This window comes from Mus pahari, chromosome 1 (genome assembly GCF_900095145.1).
Source record: "Mus pahari chromosome 1, PAHARI_EIJ_v1.1, whole genome shotgun sequence".
NCBI lineage: Eukaryota > Metazoa > Chordata > Mammalia > Rodentia > Muridae > Mus > Mus pahari.
Window position 1 is genome coordinate 136,146,436 of NC_034590.1, and position 19,833 is coordinate 136,166,268.

Sequence of the window (19,833 nt, forward strand, 5' to 3'; positions counted from 1 at the left end):
GCAGGAGCCTGCCTCTCTGAGCAACAACAGCTACTACATTTTGATAATCTGTCAGGTCAAACACAGACCCTCCTCAGTGAGTGGGGACTACATTTTCCTCCCACCACGGTAGCCCTTTGTCTGTTTCCTTTTGGGTTTCTCAGACTTTTTGCTAATCTACCCATTAGGGTCTTAGTATTTTAATTATTGATTTTTAAACCCATAATTGTTAATAGCGTTAGCAATTTCCTTGCTAGTCCTAAGTTTTTAGACTATTACTTCGTCACTAAGCGCATTATTTGTATTTTTCCATGCTGCGATGTGCCTTTTGATCCATTTAAAAGTTGTGACACAGAGAGGTTTTAGTCCTACTAACTCAAAAATAGTTATTAATTTTGTGAATTTTTTCAAATGCACTTAAAATATTTTTTCTCACTGAGAGACAGTAGGTGTTCAATCATGTACTTGTAATCACCTTTCAATAGGCATTCATATTTAACTTTAAAATCATTTAAAAAAATTTAAAGCCTTTTACTGTGATAAATAAGAGCACCGACATCATCAACAAGCTATAAAATTTCAGAATTTTCAAAACTTACAATTTTTTTTTCATGTATCATATTTTGGTCATATTCTTTTTCCCTCCGTTAACTCCTCCCAGATATTCCTTATCTCCCTACCCACTCAACTTCATGTCTCTTCCCTCAAAAAATTAGGAAAAAACAAAACAGTCAAACCAATACGTAAGTAAGTAAGTAAGTAAATACATAAATTAAAAACAAAATGTGTACAACAAACCAAACCAAACCAAACCGGAAATTGGACAGATGTTGGCTAACTACTCCTGGACTTGGGGCCTGCACTGGAGTGTGGTTGATATATTCAGAGAAACACCATTAGGTAAAACCCGTATTCATTTTCCCAGCAGAAATCAATTGCAAATAGCTTCTTGGTTAGGGGTGGGATTTTTGTGTCTGCTTTATCTCTCAGTACTGAGATTGTCTGTTATGAACCTGTGGTGGTCATATGACTGTCTTTGTGATTCAGACCAGTCCTGTTGGGTCTGGAACATGCTCTCCCGAGAGTCATCTCCCACCTCTGGCCCTTAAAACCTTTCTGCCTCTTTTTTTTCTTATAGATCTTTGAGCCCTGAGGGAAGGGGTTTGATGAAGACTTATGATCTAAGGTTGAGGCTCTCAGTTCTGCACACTGCTCCATTTGGAACTCTTTGCTAGTTACCTTCTACTCCAAGAGCACTCACTATACGATCCTAAATTACAGGAAGGATATCAATACAACCAGGAGAGATAGATCTACTGACTTTCCTACAAGCCTTTGAGTCCTGGACTCTTAATAAATTCAGTATTTGTGGTACCAAAGAATTTGCCAGCTGTGTCTCTACACCTGAACTTGAAGCACTGATGTGTGCATGACATGACTAAGGCCATTCAGAAGAACAAAGGTAATGACTTAGATGAGCCCACCTCACCAGGTCTACTGCTATCACAATCAACCCCTGTCTTGCCCTCTCAGCTTTCAGATACAGGGTCTGTTCAAACTGTCCATTCTAGAACTGAGAGTCTTCAAAGACGTCTGTTTCACAAAAACATCTGCTTTATTTGTTTAAAGGGGAATTGACTTTTTCTCTAGTTTCTTAGAATAATACTTTTATGGGTTCTGAATAAAACGCCAGGAAGACTAAAATGCTTGTAAGACTTAATAATATCAGGATAAAAAGCCAACCTGGCTCAACAGAGCCAAGAGACAGAGGCCCTCCCTGAAGAATGCCACTTGAGTAGCTACATTTCTCAGACCCCCAGCTTTAAAGATGGAAACACACCAACAGCCACTCTGTGGGGAGTTGAGAACCAACCTCTGGGAAAGGGTTTAAGTGGCATGAATGAAGGGCAGTGAGCAGAGAGCTGCAAAGAAAAGTATTTTTCATTCCATTGTAAATCACTCCTGACTTGCCAGTAGGGAAGGAGATGAGAAATGAGCCAGGTTATTTAATTCATTTAAATTCCTTTCAAGAAGCACAGAGCAAATAAATGAGTGATAGGGGGCGGGGAGGGCTGAGGGGTGGAGGGGTGGCTATTCATTGTTAACAGTGCTTCTGACCCCTCCCCGGGGGTACTGTTAGAAAAGAGATCATTGATCAATATTTATTGATATCCCAACTTATCACCCCTAAAGGGTCACCTGAGTTCAAAGTTGTTATTTTTCTTTCTTTTAAAAATATTTGAGATTTCATATAATCATAGAGTGATGTTTGACAAAACACCATGATATCACCCAGGGATACCCAAGTCCAAGAGGTGAATGGAATGGTTGGGGATAGGCTCTTAGCTTCATGTCCTGTTGCTGTGATAGACTCCTATGACAAAAACCACTTAAGGGAGAAAGGTCTGATTTTAGTTCAAACTACAGTCTGTCACTGTGGGGAAATCAAGGCACAGGTACCTGAAGCGGAGACTGTTGTGTCTATAGCAAGCAGGGAAAGCAACCAACTACTTACGTATGCTTAGCTCACTCTTATTTTATACTGTCCAGAACCATTACTCAGGGAACATGGAAAATCTCACCCACAGTGAACAGTCTTCCCACCTCTGTCAATACCATCAAGATAATCCCCCACAAGCATTCTTTTTAGTATTGTGCTGCATTCTCTGAGTATTTGTTTAAAATTAGGGAGAATTTGAAGGTGATTAAAAATTAACCATGCACCCGTAATTCATGGCATTTTCCACCCCCCATGCTTTGTCCACACACAAGCAGACATTCAAAACTTTCCATGTCCCGTTTGCTTGATGTTTGTTTGAAATTTGATATGGATAAAGTTAAATGTAATGAGCTCGGTATGTCAATAAAGATACTGTAGAAACATTAAGGTCTCAATAGAGCATCTATCAGGATTACTTATGGATATAGAATACATTTTCTTACCTTTGTAAGTAAAATGGCAAGTCATCTGGAGTTGGTGGTGACGGGTGGCCTGCTCATCGTTGACACTGCTTTCGTTCACCCAGGTTCCTGTTAGAGAAGAGATTGTAGGTCAATATTTATTGATATTCACACTTCCTCTTCCCCAAAGGAACAGATGTGGCTCTTGGGTTGAGTAGTGAGGATAAAGGAAGGGGTATGCCTGAAGGATCAATAATGTGGGTAGCAAGAGAATAAACCACAGGACCCAATGTGTACTGAATACATTGTAGCATCCAACTAAACTTGGAAGTCCCTACTTGCTACAGCAAAGGCCATGATCGGCTTCCAGATCAGAGTCTCCAACAGATAAACGCAGCCACTCAAACCACAGAAGCCGCACTGGGTATTCCCCTATCAGTTTTCATAAGGGATTCTTTTCTTAACATGTAAATAATCTTTCAGCATTAGTTCTATGACAAATGGACTGATTTTTATCTGAATTGTTTAGATGACACACTGCAAACGGTACTTCCACGGATGTTTGGCTATAATTACACTTAGCACAGAGGCGGTATCAGCTTGTAATGTTTTCAGAACTAGAGGTTGAGCCCAGCTACCATGCATGCCAGGCAAGTACATTACCATGCAACTACACACATACACCCTTTTATTGAATGTCCAGGCAAGACCTTGCTAAGTTTTCCAAGTAGCCTTGAACTTGCAATAATGCTACCTTAGCTTCCTGAGTATCTGGAATTGCAGACCCGTGCCACCCTTTAAATTGTAGATAGGTATAAAGTAAGTAAACCAGGTCTTACACACATATCCCCCTAGAGATAATCAATGTCAACACTTTTTCATTGCTGTAAAAAAAAAAAAAAAAACCACTCCTCCATGCTTGTTGCTGTACATATGTTCTCTCACTTTCTCTCGTCCACTTGCTCTTAATACTAATGTATACGCACTTTCCTATTTAAAAATAACTGTGTGGCAGAGATTAAGTGACCACAGACATTCTAAATCAAACATCTATGCCAGCCCACCCACCCCCCAAAAGCTCAGGGAGTCTCATGGAAGAGGGGGACAGAAAGATTGTAAGAGTCAGAGGTTGAAACGGTGTCTTCTCATCATCATGACATTATCAATGCTCTTATGAACTCACTGCAACTGTGCTCTGCACAAAATCTTTAAAAAAAAAGTCTCCTCATCATCATGACATTATCAATGCTCTTATGAACACACTGCAGCTGTGCTCTGCATAAGATCACTTAGGACTGACACTGGATGCTTCATTATCAGGGTTTGGTACTAAGGAATTGATGCATGTCATCACATGGAAGTCTTTATGTGCAATCACTTTTTGCTCTATAATTATTCAACTCTTAGAATTTGTAATTTATCTCTGGATAAAATTTTAGTAATTTATAATTTGTTAGGAAATCATCCATTTTACTTTGATTTAAATTTTTATTTCCATAATATTTCCCATAATAGTTATTGAATTATTTTAAACCATCTGTACTCTGAGTAACATCTGTTTTCTTATTCCTGGTGCGTTATACACACACACACACACACACACACACACACACATCACATCACATTATTTTATGGCAGAGCTATTTACAGTTCTTATTTCATCCTGAAACTCAGACTCACTCCAAACCACAATTACCATATTAGCTTGCTTATGCACAGTTCTGTGCCATTCTACAAAATGATAGCACATTGCCAGGCTCTATTCACCTAGAGCGCAGGAGACACAGGCTTGGTCATACCCACTTACGAACAATTAAGTCACGCTATTTGCTAGTGTTTCAGTCTAGGTTCCAGCAAGGGAGTGTATGGATATCGGCACGTTTCAACCTGATTTTCCAAAGTGGCCAAGGGAAGTTCCTCACAGCTTAGGTTTCCCAGGCTGAAGTTGAAGAACTTGTAACTTGATCACCAGATATACATTTCCAGTGATTTTTTTAATTTGTCTTAAAAGGAGAGCTGTCCGAGGATTCATTTTTACCAGCCACCAAAGCCAGCAAGGCCGAGTCTGCCGTGGTGATGGAGTTAAGATGAAGCTGGCCTTTGTGTCTGGGTCAGGAAGCTCCCCACCATCCTGTCCCTTTCCTTCTGTCAGCCACCCTAGTGGCTTGATGATCCCAGGGCCTCCATCACCGTAAAGGCAGAGACACCACCAATTTTCCAGATGTTCTCCTTCAAGTTGTTTCTCAATCTCCTTCAAGACATGATTGGAATCCAACACTCTTGAGCTGGTGGACTTAGCCTTAATCTGATCATTCAAAAGGACCTGGTGGCTTCAGGAAGACATCTCGTAGAATGCCCTCCTCTTTATTGTTAATCCCTTTGCATTTCCTGTTAATAGCTCTTCCTTGGGCTAGACACATAGCTCAAGAGTATAGCCTTTTATAGGTTCAACTCCCAGTACTGCCAAAAATATCCCTTCTTTCTGAAGGGGTTTAAAACTTAGGTATATTTTGTTGTTTTGTTTTTTGTTCCTTTAAGAAAAAAGTACATAGTGTTTTTCAATGCATTAATGATATCCCCATTAGGTGTTGGCTTTTGTTCTGATGATGTGTCATGCAGCTCAGGTTGTTCTCCAACTTACTATGTTGTTGTTGTTGACAGTTAAATTTATGATACTCTGTCTTCATCTCTACAGCACTGGATTAAAGGCATGCACTACACCAATGTGCTGAGGATCCAACACAGTAACTGAGGCAGGATTTTGCTATCCTGCTCAGAATGTCCATGAATTTATGATCCTCCTGTCTTGGACTCCCAAGCACTTGAATTTCACATATGCATCTTCATACCCACCTGGTTTAAAGTGTGGGCAGGCTTCCCTCCCCCCACCCTGTTTCTACTGGGAATCATGCCTGATGCATGCTGGGTAAGCACTCTACCACTGAACTACATCCCCAAATTTGCTATTCTGCATTTTAACCAAACGCCAAATCACCAAAGCACCAGACTGAGTCTACTCCTACCGCAGCTCGGTAGTCTGTTTTTACTAGGATTTCTTATAAATAGCTTAAAATGAACATTTAAAAAAAAAAAATCTGACTTTGCCACTTAAAAAATATCTGTTGTGAAAAATTATAGTTTGGCTTGCTTCCAACACACATTTCTATGATTAATTACACTTGTTACTGTATTTATTGTTTCTTACTCCTTTGCTGGATTTACTCAATGTATAATTCAATTCTTCTTTTTTCTTCTTGGTAATTTAAAAGTTAATTTCATATATTTTTTTTATAGTTATCTTTCTACTTTAATTTTTTTTAAATCTTTCTTTTGTTGTTGAAATGCTGGGGATAAAACCTAGGACATTTCCCATGGTAAGTAAGCATTCTACCACTGAGTTATATCCCCAACCATATTTGTGCTAGTAAAACAACATAACTATACATGTCCTCGATACCTGCTATTTTTCTTTCTAGCTCCTTCTGGGTCAGCCTCTGCAGGGAGTCAGTCACCCTAGGTCATAGCTTCCTTGGGTAGCCCTTTCTGTGGTCAGATGACAAGGCCTCTTCTTTAGGCTCTCAGTCCAGGCTCTGTGGCTTCTGTGTAGGAGTTTGGCCTTCCGTTTCCTCTTAGCTCCTTTTAGCTTCCTTGGGCTGCTTTATCAAAGGAGCACAGGATAGCTGGCTTAAAGTGGCCAATTTGTTTTTCCCTGGTTTTCAAGGCTGAAAGTTCAAAATCAAGGCTCTAACAGGGCCACAGTGTCTCTGAGGCTCTGGGTGGACCCATTCCTTGCCTCTCCCTAACTTTGTCTCTCCCAACCATCTCTTTAGTCTTTGGTTTATAGTCCTTCACTCCAATTGTGGCCTCTTTAACCCCACAGCATGTTCACCAGGTACCCCTATCTAAGTGACATTTCCTTATTCCCTGAGCCTAATCCAACAACGTCATCCTCACTTGATCATACTTTTGAAAGTTCCATTTCCAAACAAGATCACATGAACAAGTACTTGTACTTGTACTTTTGGACTTCGACATATCTTTTTGGAGAGCATAACACAGGTAATTATTAATAAGTATCATGTCCCTAACATTCTATCCCAGCACGTGTTTCTAGAGAACCCAACCTGTAGCATCTCTTCTCTCTTCCATAACCATAGGCGGGCACATTTGGGATGTTTTTTTTAATTCTCTCGTCCCCCACTCTATACCATTTATCAAACACTTCTCACAGACAGTGCCATTTCCTCTTCAATGAGTCTTAACAACTGACAGCTCAGCTTAGCATCATTTAGACTTGATCATAAATTGTGACCATCATTGTCAATTTGGCTGGATTTAGGATCATGGAGCAGACACACCTTAAGAGTCTGTAAGAGTTTTTAGAGAGACTCACGGTGGCGGGAAGACCCATCCTGAAGGTGGGTGGGGCTACCCTATGGGCTGGGGTTTGGACGAAATACAAAGGGGGAAGGAGGAAGTGAGCTGAGCACCAGTGTTGGCCAGTCTTGGCTCTTGGGATACAAAGTAACCACATTCCTGCCTCCATGCCTTCTCTAAGTCTACAGGCTGTATTCCTTCCAACTGTGCATCAAAATAGCCCCTCCTCTCCTTGGGTGGCGTTTGTCCAGTATTTCATCACAGCAAAGCAAACAGTACCCAGTGCATTTGATTAACTTTGTTGCTTACCACTTTCTTTCTTTTTTTCCCTCCCCTATCTTCATGTCTTTGTTTTAATTCTCATTTGATGGAAACACTTCCAGTAGATCCTCCAGGAATAGCACATAGCTGGTCTACCGGGACTCACTCCATGTGTAGAACTATCTGCCATCCTCATGAATATATCTCTCTCTCAGGTAGTGAAGGCTCTGAGCCCACTAACCCTTTCATCCAACTCTATTGTGTCCCTCATTCGATCCTGTTTCCATCTTCCCACTCTTCTTCATCAGGAAAGCTGTATGTTTTCTTTTTCAATTCATAGTTCAAACATCTCTGATGATGGGGCCTTCAGTTTTCATTCATCTTCCCTGGTACTGTGAAACTGACAAGAAGAAAATATGTGGAGACCCCCGGTTGGCAGCTCTTTGGTGATCTGACACAAACCACGAGGAAGATTTAAACTCTCTCTCAGTGAGGAACAGACTGCACATCCTCCAGGCTGTCCTCCGGGAATGGCATTCTTTACAATGGACCTTTTGATGAGAATTAGGCAGGGCTTCATTCATAGTGTCTGCAAGGGCGCAGAATGCAGACAATCCAATGGCTAATTAATTAAGGAAATACGCTCTGCAGTAAAAGTGTTGACAGTACAGTCTGACCCATGATTCCAAGTTGAAAACTCATTTTAAAAAGACTTCTGAAACTAAACAAAGCTATCTTAAACTGTATATAGTAAGATGCTGAGAAAGAAAGTTGGTTAACAAAAACAACAAAAGTTGATTACCATAACACAGCCAGGAAATAAAAGGTTTTCTTTCTGTTTTTCTATAACTTTGATTATTTGCCCATGTTTCTGGTACATATTATCTGGATTCTGTTAACTTAAAAAAAAATAATTCAGGAGCTTGGGAGATGGCTCAGTTGGTAAAGTGCTTCTTGCATAAGCACAAGGCCCAGAGTTTGATCCCTTCACTCATGTAAAATACCAAGTACAGCAGCGCATGATTGTAATCTTAATGCTGTGGAGGAGGCAGGTAGAGCCTGGAGCTCACTGGCCAGCTAGCATAGTGCAATTGGTGAGCCAGAGTCCACAAAGAGACTGTCTCAGAAAACTAGATACATGGATCCCGAGGAACACCTGAGGCTGAGTCTGGCTTCACATACACACACACTAACATGCACCTGCACCCACATACTAATGCACCTGGCACCCACACACTAACACACACCTGCACCCACACACTAATGAACCTGGCACCCACACACTAACATGCACCTGTACCCATACACTAATGTACCTGCACCCACACACTTTTGCATCCCCTCACACACTAACATGCACCTGCACCCACACACTAACACACACCTGCACCCACACACTAACATACACATGTACCCCCACACTTTTGCACCCCCTTACATACTTCTCGTGCACATAAATAGTAAACAATGGATACCATTTTTTTTAAATAAAAAAATTTATTTTCAAAGAGAACATGGTACTCGTCTGTCCACAAACTCCTAAGCTCAAAGTAATCCTCCTTCCTCAGACTTCCAAGTGCTAGGTCTACCAATCATGCCTGATTTGCCATGACATATGAAGGGCATCATGCATATCGTCTCACTTCATATTACAGCTTCTCAACATTGCTCAATTTAGCTTTGTTACTGTTTCAGACTTAATATTTACTTTTAATTATATACATGCATGTATCTCTGTGGAGGTATATGCACATGAATTGAAGTTGCCCATAGAGGGCATCAAACATCCTGGCGGTGGGGTTAAGGGTGGTTGTGATCCACTGGATGCAGGGTTGGGAACTGAAATCAGGACCTCCGCAAGGGCCATACAGGCATTCAACTGTTGAGTCCTCTCTTTAGCCCCCAGTGTGCTATTTTGATACTTGGTTCGTAAAGCAGATGGGATGCAGTCATTTTTAATATTCTTAGGGTTGGTACTCTTGTTGGAAGGCTGGCTTGTAGAAGGGAGGCATTTAGGGGATGGGGATGATCCCCATTCCTACCTCAAGGACCCCCTACTTCAGTGTGGGTGTGCTGTGAGAATTGGGCCACGTACCTAAGCAAGTGACTAATTACTACCCAAGCACAACAAGAATGATGAAGCAGCATTTTAAGCATGCCTCATAGGCTCAGAGGCCATGTGAAACCGCCGTAACCAGTAAACGAAATATAGGTGAACCAATCTAACCAGTAAATGAAATATAGGTAACCGACCACTTCAAGAGTGTTACCAGAGGCCACTAAGGAAAAAAAGAATCACATGAAGTCCAGAGAAGGAATTTAATGCATGGAATTGGTCACTGAAGTGCTGGGTGGGTGGAAAAGCTGGCAAGGGCTGTACATGTGTTAGCACACAGCTTTAATCCTAGCACTCAGGAAGCAGACACAGCCGAATCTCCGACTTCAATGCCATCTTGGTCTCTATAGTGAGTTCTAGGCCAACTTGGCACATGCCTTTACTCCCAACACTTGGGAGGCAGAGGCAGGTGGATTTCTGAGTTCCAGGCCAGCCTAGTCTACAGAGTTCTAGGACAGCCAGGGCTATAGAGAGAAACCCTGTCTTGAAAAACCGAAAAACAACTAAGCACAAGGTAGTAGTTAAAGATGGGTATCAGCAGGAAGCCACTGTTGATCTTTTCAAGATGAGATAGTATTAAAAGACGCCAAAAGCAGAGGTGTCTGCTGGGGCCTGAACAACACATGGTGAAGGTTGAATAACGTGGCCTGTAATAGCTTCTCAGCCTTTTGGCTAAGATTGAGTCCAGAATGCAGAAGTTAGACTTCAGTTGGGGCTCTCAAGGGCCAGCCTGCTAAAACCATAGAGTCCCTGGGCTAGGCACGTGAATCCCCCGTGAATTCCCAGCTAGGTCCACAGCAGAGCTGATCCAGAGTGAGGAACGACTGGGGATGGGCGAGCCAGGACAAAGAACAAAATGGAAAGGAAACGGAAAGCCGGAAGGTAGACACGAGGTGGTGAGCTGTAAGAACTGTGGTTTTCAGTGGAAAGGTGGACCATGAGAGGCTGGCAGAAGAGCCTCCATTTTTATGACTCTAGGAACTGGGTAAGAACTTCAGTGGCTCACAACCAAGTTGCCGAGCTCCATCATTGCCCTCACTGAGCCCAGATGTGACTGCAAGAGAGGCCATGATCTTGGGCAGTTTGCCTGAAGCCCAGGTTAGAGAAGGCAGAGCTCAGACCTGGCTCCGAGTCATTTGACTTCAAATCTTATGTTCTTTATAGCATGGTAACACCCTGCCTTCTATTCCCCAAAGGAAACAACCTGAAGACTAATAAAAGTTAACACTGCGCCGGGCCTGGTGGCGCAGGCCTTTAATCCCAGCACTCGGGAGGCAGAGGCAGGCGGATTTCTGAGTTCGAGGCTAGCCTGGTCTACCAAGTGAGTTCCAGGACAGCCAGGGCTACACAGAGAAACCCTGTCTCGAAAAACCAAAAAAAAAAAAGTTACACTGCATTTTTGAATCCATAAATGCATCTGAAAGGTTAGCTTATAATTAGTTTCCATAATTATTTCATGTAAACCGTATTCTGCATTATTGAGTCTTAAATTAGAGGGTGTTCTTAATTTCCAAGGTGGAAGGGGAGTTGTTTAAAGCTACGGAATGTTTTAGATGTTGCATTGTACCTAGGGGCCATGCTGGAGTATTACATCAGGAAGCCTACAGCCCCCAATTCCTAGCTAGGTCCACATCTTTCGCTCTTTTTAATCTGCCATAGTCGGGTTTGAGGCAAGGTCAAATTACGGGGAAAGTGGCTAATTATTTAAGTAGGTCAGCAAACATATTATACAAGAGTGAAGGATCCTAACGACAAGCGCAAACAGCTCATTAGACCCAAGGAAGCAAGGGCGCAACTAAGACTAATGGTGAGCAAGGCTTTACAGTTGGGGGGGGGTCCATCTCTGCGGCTGACCCTCTGTGACCTCAGGTTCTCATCCCCTTCTCTCCTACCGTGAGTTGTGCTGACCCGGCAGGGAGTTCTGGTTTGGTGGCACTGCCAGGTTCCTTTGATACAGCCTCACTTCCATCCTGATTGGAGTAAGAAGGGGGACATCAGGGATTTAATCTTCCCTGTGTTCCTGCCCACTGGAAACTGAGCTTCCCGTAAGACAGCAGTTATTTAAATGTTCTCACGCCATCCAGGCTGTATGTATATCCACATTTTCTAAATTCCTCAAAACAGAAAGCAGACAGAGAATGTGTGGATGTCACTGCTAATCATTTTTACTTTAATCATTCTCTTTTCATGTTCATTATGAAAATAACAAATAATCCCATTCTTTCAATAAACGTTTAATGAGTATCACATGTCAGGTAGTGAGCCCGGCTCAGGCTCCTGGGGCCATAAGGACAAAGACAGGGCCTAATTCACTAGGAAATCACAACAGTGGGAGGGAGGGAGGGAGGGAGGGAGGGAGGGAGGAATGCAGACTGCTCTGACAGTGTGCTGCAAGCTCTGCTCTGGATTTTTGCAGGAGGAACTGGGTCACAGAATGTTCCATTTCCTTATCTGAGGAGCACAGACATTGAGCAAAAGTGGTTTGCAGAGGACAAGACGAGAGCAGCTATGTGTGCGTGTACGTAGTGTGGCTGGAAAGGAAGTACTTCCATAATCTGCCCGGTGTGTTTGAGAAGAGGCACAGCAGCACAGCAGCCCTCAACGGGGCTTTTGGTAACAAACAACAATAACAAAGATGCAGAAAAGCAGGGAAAAAAAAAAAGATTTCAAACTGCAATGGCTCACTCACTCTCTAAAGGCTTAAAGATTAGCAACAAAAACCACACTAAACTGAAAACAACCCTTGACATTGTTTCTAAAGTTAGAGCTGTCTACACTTTTCGGACTAGAAGAAAAAAAAAAGCCTCTTGTTATATTAAAAAATCACATGCTCAGATTTTTTTAAAAGGATAATATTTGCACAAACTTTTAAAGAAGTATGGAAAATTTGCATGCTATACATCTGCACAATGGAGTCCACATACACATACATATGTTCAAACATATGGTATGTAACATGTTTATATGAGAAGTTGTAAAAATAGAACCACAGGGTTTAGTACTCAACATAAAGCTCTCCTACACTAATGGAGAAAGATAATTTAAAAGAAGCTTCAGTCTGTATTTCTAATATTTATATAACCGAGCCACTGCCAAAACCAATTCCAAACGACAGCACCTGCTCTCTTTGAATCCGAATGAAGATCAATCAAAACAAATTGCAGGCTCTTCTATTCTCTCATAAAACACATTCATCAGCCCTCAGAGCGGCTCTCACAAAGTGAACAAACAGGACGGCTTTAAATGGTGATAACAAAAGGCTCAGCATAAAACGAACCACTTGTAATTCATTTTCCCAACAAAGGTTATGCCGAAAGAATTCATAAGCTCTTTCAAAGCCGTTTCACCACAAGCAACGGACAGAAGAAACTTGCTGGCACAAACTGCTACGAGTCATGTGCTGTCCTCTGACCAGGGACCAGCGTCGTGCTTAGTCTCTCATGGAAACACCACCACAGCCGGATATTCCCCAACCTCGCTTTTAAATCCTAAATACACAAAGACCTAATGTGTTTGTGTGCACTTGGCTGGCATGCCAGACGGAGGGAGAAAAGTCAGGAGAGTAAATACATATAAAGCCATGGTATTCAGCATGGAGGAAAGGCATCTATTAACATTAAAATATCTTTAAAAAATATCTTCCCAGTCCCCCTGGGGGATAATCACAACAAACCTCAAATGGTCCCTCCTCCCATATAATTCTTCTATGCTCTCTCATTCACTTCTTATAAGACATTTGGCCAAGGACTGATTTCAAAGTATCAGATTTTTATAGTATGATGCATCCTCTCACTTCTTTTTGTCTTCTACATCTTGCTTTTGATTTTCATTTTGTTTTCTGAGGTATGCCCCCTTAAGTGTCCATACCCCAGAAATTGCTCAAGGACAAACCACAGGCACATAAAATCAGTTTTAAGCAGAAGACAAATGTTTGGTCTTAGAGATAAATAACCTGGTCTTCTGTCTGGCTCTGCTCCTGCTGCAGTCTACAAAGTACTGTGGGATGGGTTTGTCTTCTATTGAGAAAGGCGGAGCAGCACAGACTCCCATAGGCCAGAAGATTATGATAAAAGGCAGTTGGTCCATGACCCCAAAGAGTTTCTAATAAACCAGGTGTCAGAGCCTCTGCCTGTTGGGAAGTCTGAAAGAACACAGTGGGGGAGTTGGAGAGACATTTGTGGGAGAGGATGAAAAATGTAGTTATGGGAAGGGAAACAATATGCAGGAGGGAAATGTTGAACTGGGAAATTTTTAATGTTTTTCTATGACTTGGGGCTAATAATAAACTTGGCTGTTATCTTAGTTAGAGTTTTTATTGCTGTGATAAAACTATAAGACCAAAAGTAAACTGGGAGAGAAAAGGGCTTATTTCAACTTATTAGGTCATAGTCCCTCACTAGGGTAAGTCAGGGCAGGACCCCAGGCAGGGCAGGAACCTGGAGGCAGGGACTGTGGTGCAAACCATGGAGGGATGCTGCTTACTGGCTTGCTCAGTTTGCTTTCTTATATCATCAGGGAGGACCTGCCTAGGGGTGGCACCATCCACAACAGGCTAGGCCTCCAACATCAATCATTAATCAAGAATCATTAATCAAGAGTGTGGGCCAATTTGGTGGGAGTCTATCCTTTCTCTTTTTCTTTCTCTTTCTTTCTTTCTTTCTTTCTTTCTTTCTTTCTTTCTTTCTTTCTTTCTTTCTTTCTTAAAGATTTATTTATTTTTATGAATACAGTGTGGCTGTCTTCACACACACCAGAGAGGGCATCCGATCTCATTACAGATGGTTGTGAGCCACCGTGTGGTAGCTGGGAACTGAACCTCTGGGAGAGCAATCGGTGCCCTTAGCCACTGAGCCATCTCTCCAGCCCTGAGAGCCTATCCTGAACTGAATGAACTTCTCTCAACTCATGTGTGAGTCAAACTGACATAAAACTAACCAGCACAATGGGCAATAAATGAACAAAAGTGAGTTTGAACCACGCACAAATATAAATAGAGGGAAAACAGAATGAGAACGACGATTTAAGGTATGTTCCTTGGCAAGGACATTTCACTCCTCACTTACTCCAGGACTCCTTTACAGGAGGCACACTGGGGATTACAACAAAGGGTAAGAAAGTGCCCGTTGTCAAGGAACCCAAATGAAAAGCCAAAACATAAGCGCATGTAATAACAAGGATGTCTTTAGCAGGATTAGGAACTAATACCTCCACTTGGCTTTGCCTCTAACTTTGGTCATCACAGTCAGAGGGCTTATATGTAATGTTCTAGAAAATGCAATAAAAATTTAAAAGCCAAAATCAATCAATCAATCCAGGCCAACAAATCACAAATCAGCTACTAATCACTGAATATTAAATTTCGGCAGAGCATTTAACATGTGGTTGGCTCTGTGTAGGTTTAAGACACGCTGGGGACTGAATGAGTCAATGAACCAGAGACTGAATTGAAGAAGTCAAGGCCCAAAGGAGGCAGAACTGGAAAGTGTGGATGAGGGAGGTGACAGAGATCCAGAGTTTGCAGTCTCCAAGAGCTTCAGGATGCCAGAACAGGTTAAAAATGCTGTCAGTGGGGCAGGAAGGGGCCTGAGCATGGAAGCATGATCTCGACCTTCAGGGTGGGCCAAGATGATCGAATGGTCAGTTGCTGACCTTGAATGTGGCCTGGGGCGGGGCAGCCACATACTTCACACATAAAGTATATCTGCTACAAAACTTCTCTTAAGAGCAGAAAAGATGTAACGGAAGACCAGATTTAGCGTGCAGTTGGAAACTTCTGTGGTGGTGTTGAGGTGAAACCCCAAAGTTCTGAATCCAGCTGAGGACACAAAGGAAGAAACCCCAAGATGGGAGGGCAGTGGGAACAGCTCTGCCTCTGGGCTCTGTTTGTTTAGGGCCAGGAAGCATGGGGTTAAGTCAGAAGTCTGTAGGTTTTCAAGCTTTACTGACTACTGAAGGCTGTAGGATTCCTGAGAGAGAATCTTTCTCTTTGCCCAGAGGTAACTCTTATCACTGCCCAATCTGGCAGATGAGAGTGGAGGAGGGACTCCGCTTAGGCAAGGCAGCACATCTGTGTTTCTTTAGAACCTCTACAACACGTCAGGTCATGTAGAAAGACAGACAGAGCCATATGTCCTTCCAGCAGGGCTATGTCAAACCATTCTTCCCTGCTACCTGCTGGGTTGGGAGGGCCTTGTGTCAATAATGCATGCATCACTCTTCAGAGTTATTTGTAAGCCTCACATGCTTAACTTAAGACAGAGAGACTCTCCAAGAGCTAGAATAACCCTGGCATCAGCTCCACCTCCACCTGTAACTCCTCTCTCCACACAGCCATTAATAAAACAGGTCAAGTGATGCCAGCTGGGTGGCTGAGACAGTCTGTGAAACCACATGGCCAGCTTTAATAATGGCACCGCCCCACTCCCAACCCCTAAGCTTCATGGCTTGGCCAAACAGCTCCATCTCTGTGCCACAGCAGCAGCATCCGAGAGCCAGAAACAGAGCTGTGCTCCGTGCCAGCATTGGGAGGAGTACCCAACATCCACAGCCCAGATGCGTCACTGGCAAGTAGCACCTGTTCTGTACATTTAGCGTCATTGCTGGTTGTGGCTACTCTTGTATGGAGAATGAGCAGAGGGCAAGAGTTATCCGATCACTGCTCCTAAACCCCCAGAACACATGAGGCTCTGTACAGCATGCTACCATGCTCTGCCCAGCCACCCCCTCTGCTACACAGCCCACTCAGGGCAAAGAGCATATATATATGGCTCTCTGGCTTCATAGGCTTCCTGTCAACAACACTCATAAGAGCTCACTCTTACAACATGGCAGGTTCTTAGCGGACTCTTGCCTTGTGCCTCCAGTGTTTGTGTTCCTTGAAGCAGCTTCTCAATGACCTGGTGAGCCAATCTTGAGTGCTTCTCTCTTCTGAGGACTTCCCAGCAGAACACATCACTTCCTTTGCTAAGATCACCCTCCCCAGCTCAACACTCCCCACGCCCAACTTGCCTAGCTAGGTGCTAGGTTCACTCCAGACTGTAGTCTCTCTCAGATCTACCGATAATGACAGTCACAGGCAATAGCACTCTTGTATGGTATGGATTAACTCACGGAATTCCTTCAATAACTCAAAGTTATAGCTCACTGCTAGGTTACAGGGAACACAGAAGCAACTGAAAGGCTAAATGACTTGTCAAAGATCACAATGTTAGTGCCAAGGTGGGCAATGAAGTAGTTCAAAGTTCTCCTGTGCATCAGTCTGCTAGTTCTGCCGTGGACCACCCCATTTTTCTCCTTAAGTCTCTTGTAAGACCACTGTCTGCATCCTGCTCTTGCCTCACAGATGGTCCTTTTGTTTACTATCCTGTCTGCCTGTGACCTTGGGGGCCATCCTTTTTGGTCCACGGTCTCTGTTCTCATCGCTACGTATGCTTTGCTTGCTCTTTCGTGGGAGCTATGGTGAGTTCCATTTTCAAAGTCTCATACACTGAAGGCTTGGCCTCCTGATGGTGGATCCAAGCACTGAGAGGTGATTGGATCCTGAGGGCTCAGCGATAATCGGCAGATGAGTCCCTTGGTGGTTTCATGATACGATGGCATTATTGGGAGGTGATGGGAGGTATGAGGTTGGAGTGTGGTTGGAGGAAGGAGGTCCCTCCTAGGGCATGACTTGGAAGTGTATCTTGTCCTAGCTTTCTGGCCAACATGAATGAAATCAACTGCTTTGCTCCAGCATGTGCTCCCCAGGCCCTCAACAATGGAGCAAGCAGGCCAATACTGAAATTTCTGAAAATAAGCCTTTTTAGTTGTCTAGTTCAGGTAGCTTCGTCACTGCGACACAAAACTGGCCAACATCCTCCCTAACACACATCTGTCTGAGTCTTCTCCCGTTGGCCATGCTTTTTCCCAGTGTCTTGAACCTCCTCCTCGAATAGGGCTCTTCAACCGGAAGACAGAAGAATTTAACTCTAGGGCCCTTACTCCAGGTCCCCTTTCTGCTCACTGACCCTCCTTTCAAGCTCCTTGAAAGGAGGAGTCTTGGCTCGATCTCCTTACATCTAAGGTCAAAATCATCAAAGGACTAATGGACAGTTTTTGCCACCCTCCCCGACTTACTGACAGAAAGCCCCAAGCTGCTTTCCCATGGTCACGGTGAGGATGCAAGTAGGCTCTTGTTTGCACTTCTCACTCAGCATCTTCTCTGAGTTCTCAGAGTAGCCTGTAAGCTCTCAAATTTGGATTGACTCCATAAACAATTGGTCCTCTCCCACTAAGGGTCCAAACTCCATTGGTTCCCAGTCACACCAATGCTGTCCTTTGCCTACCCTAATATTACCCAGGTGTTTCCCCTCTGCTCCTTATGGGAGGAGAGTTGGCATTCTCAGTTACTAGGCACCCCTGTCATATGTTTTCCATCTTCTATGGGGGGGGGGACTTCAGGGAAGACACAGCAAGGGCTACTCATGCTCAACCTACCCTCAAGTTCTCAGAGCACTTCTCATCTTTCTCATGTCTTTGGCAAGCTCTGTTCCTCTCCCTCCCCTCCCCTCCTCTCTCCCTCCCCTCCCCTCCTCTCTCCCTCCCCTCCCTCTCCCTCTCTATCTCTCTCTAATCCTCAATGCTTCCAGTAGTTTCCCCTCCTCTCCCTCCCCCTCCTCTAACCACTCTCTGCATAATCCCCACTAGCAATGGGTTCAACTGTAATCCATCGGACATGACCCCAAATACTCCTGAACCCACACCCTTTTCAGAGCTCAGGCTGTACAGTCATAGCTGCTTGCAGGGTTCCTATGTGTCTTACAGGTGTGATAAATTAATTGTGCTCCAACCCAGTTGGTCATATCATATCCTACTACAGATACCCAAGCCAAAAGCCCTCAGGATTCTTCTTTAACATGGCGCTTGATCAATCAACTTTCCCCAACCCTTCTTTTTAATATTCTTTAACCTAAACTTTCTCTGCATTTTTCTGCTACCCTCTGGATTAAAAACCACATTATTTCTTCCAAGGATGATTTCCTTAGACTCCTAACTAGTTACCTGTCTGGGACAGCTATTACTAAAAGGGACTTTTCTGAAATGCAAAATGTACCCCATCTTTCTCTCAAATCCTGGAGTGGCTTCCTATTGATTTTGCTAAGATCTCAAAATTTTTAGCACAGAAAATAACCTCTAATGACTCTACAGGGATGTATTTACAAGCTCAAAGCAAAGTGGCCTTTAACTGAAAAGCTATTTCTGGATTTTTGCTCATGTCTCCAATGGGAATCAGTCTACCCTGACCCAATCCATTTCTTTCACGTGGCCTACTGTAGTATATAACAGGAATAATAGTGTAATATTACTATAAAGGCATGTCAACTCCTACAGTTTGGAAGTAAGGAAGAACTTAGCCATGAGCCTGCAGGCTCTAACTGACAATTTGCTTTTCAGAAGTACCTCCACCCACATCAGCATCTTTTTTATTTCCTTAAAGGAACTGACAGGAACAAATGCATTTTGAGATTTTAAAATCTAGGTCATCCTTACTTTTGCTATTGATTTGTAGGATTTCCCTTTCCATGCTTTCTGGACACCATAAGGGAACAGCTTTCTCTTCCATTCAGTTCCACCCCATCACTCATTTTAGATCAAATCTCACATCAGGTATGTTTGCTAAGGGTTTCCCCCCTTGACCTGCATGATGTAGGTTCCCTTCACATGCTGCTGCTGGTTTCCTTTGTCAGACAAAAGCTAAATTGGATGGTGTTCTCCTCTTGAGCCATATTTAATCAACCACGGTAAGACCTATTTCATGATTCTTATTTTTTTTTCTAGGAATCTTACAGTTTCTGGGATTTTTATTAAGATTTTATACTGAGTTGCTCTCCATGTATAATGTTAAGTTTTATTCTTTTGCATACAGATACTTAGGTTTCCTGCTGCAAATTGCTGAATACATTATTTCTCCCCTAGAGCAAACTTCTAGCATCTTAGCTGAGGACCAGCTGACAACCCAGCCGACCTGAGTTTGTTTCTGAAGTCTTATTCCATCTCATAGGTCTCTATGTCTACGTACCATACTGCTTCCACTACTGTAGTATGTAATACACTTTGGAGTCAGAAAGCGAGATGACTCCATTTCTTTTTAAATTGCTTTGTATATCTGAGATCCTTAGTGGTTCCAAAAGATGTTTAGGATACTCTAATTTCTATAAGAT

General features: G+C 43.0%; 1 protein-coding gene across 2 annotated transcripts in view; it reads right to left on the reverse strand.

The window, feature by feature from the left end:
* Pip5k1b (phosphatidylinositol-4-phosphate 5-kinase type 1 beta) overlaps positions 1–19,833 on the reverse strand; it is a 256,230-nt gene that overhangs the window by 143,733 nt on the left and 92,664 nt on the right. For both annotated transcript variants that reach the window (XM_021190213.2, XM_029540159.1), the window contains exon 2: positions 2,923–3,009. The gene's annotated coding sequence lies outside the window, so the exon portion shown is untranslated. The remainder of the gene's footprint in view (positions 1–2,922; positions 3,010–19,833) is intronic.